Genomic DNA, 1,599 nt, shown 5'->3' on the forward strand with positions numbered 1-1,599 from the left:
TTAAGTGCCATGAATGTGATATTTTTACACAACATTTCCATGTAACCATGGCTCTAGGCTCTGCGTTAGTGTGGGAGTAGGGTGGCTAACCTTTTAGACTTAACACTGTTTTGTGAAACGGTCTAACTGATTAGAATAATCTAAGACTTGTCTAACACAACAGACCAAAATCTCCCAGGTTTTAAAGGTTTTTGGTGGACTAGATCGGGATAATATTACAGCTTTTCACATCACAGGGGTTCTGTAGTGTAGTGGTTATCACGTCTGCTTTACACGCAGAAGGTCCTGGGTTCAAGCCCCAGTGGAACCACCTATTATGTAGCTGAAGACAACAAATAGTGTTGTCGTTGATCGAATAAATCCTGGCTGTTATCAGCGAGCCTTTACGGATTACTTCACGCTCCCTTTACCTAAAAGCAGAGAGGGTTTAGAGCCGAGACGCCCCAAGTCGGAGAGGTTTCCTCGAAGATCCTGGAGCGAGTAGCGAGGAGATATCCGGTAAGAGACTTGGGATCCAGCCCTCCTCTGTCTCCTCCAGGCTCTGAGTGAGTGACTGGTGGCGAACAAACCCAGCGGCGTGTAATAACATCGCAAATGGAATTAATGTTGCAGTAATATAAGAACATGCAGGACTGCAGTGGAGTGTGTGTGTGTGTGTGTGTGTGTGTGTGTGTGTGTGTGTGTGTGTGTGTGTGTGAATAAGTGAAGAGCACACTGAAAGCAGAGAAGCATGAAGACGTTTCCCTGAGTGACTTTAAAACTTTTTTTTCTACTCATCCGTCTCTTTAAATTAATGATCTGCTTGCTTTATTTCCTCTCTCTCTCCACCCTCCTTGGTTGACCTCGGCTGTCCACAGTGAGACTCACTCAGAAACAGGACTTAAGCCCTGCCATCACATCGTGTCTTCCGTTTACATAGCCACATTTAAAGGAGACCTAATATGCGTTTCTGTATTTTCTGTCATAGCTACAATGTTAACAATGTTGTACAAGGGGGCGGGATTTGAGATCTCCAACTATCTAGGCAGGTCCCAGGACATGTCTGCATGTTTACAGAAAGGCAACATGGCATCATGACTTTGCGTAAACCTACACGCCACTTTCCTAAAGCCAAGTGGCGTGTTATCTGTACGCATTTTGAGCTATCCGCGTGTATGTCTATGCTGTATACAGCGGATGTAAAATGGCATACGAATTGGCGTGTCATACATACGCCATTTCATGATGATCAGTCTGCAGAAAAGCGACAAAAATGTTGAAAAAAGAGACAAAAACCTTCAGAAAGGCAACACAAAACGTAAAATCCCCCCCCCCCCAAAAAAAAACCCCACATTGTTTTCAAGTTTTTTTGTTTTTTTTTTAATGTTGGAAAAGGCAACAAAAATGTTGAAAATAGCGGCAAAAATTTCAGAAAAAGTGACAAAAATATTGCAAACGCGACAAAAACGTTTGAAAAAGCCTGGAATGGATTAGCCCCTTCCCCCTGTAAATTAGGCCTATGGAGGTGTGTTCAGGTGCATTCTGGGTGAGCTGGTCTTACAGGGAGGTGTGTTCAGGTGCATTCTGGGCATGCTGGTCTTACAGGGAGGTGTGTTCAGG

The 1,599-nt window shown here is 44.0% G+C and overlaps 1 non-coding gene across 1 annotated transcript; it reads left to right on the forward strand.

Moving 5' to 3' along the window:
* The first annotated feature begins 237 nt into the window (after positions 1-237).
* Positions 238-310, forward strand: trnav-uac. The gene has a single exon. It is a non-coding gene; the product is annotated as a tRNA-Val (tRNA).
* The last annotated feature ends 1,289 nt before the right edge of the window (positions 311-1,599 follow it).

The sequence above is a fragment of the Perca fluviatilis genome, chromosome 3 (assembly GCF_010015445.1).
Source record: "Perca fluviatilis chromosome 3, GENO_Pfluv_1.0, whole genome shotgun sequence".
Classification (NCBI taxonomy): Eukaryota; Metazoa; Chordata; class Actinopteri; order Perciformes; family Percidae; genus Perca; species Perca fluviatilis.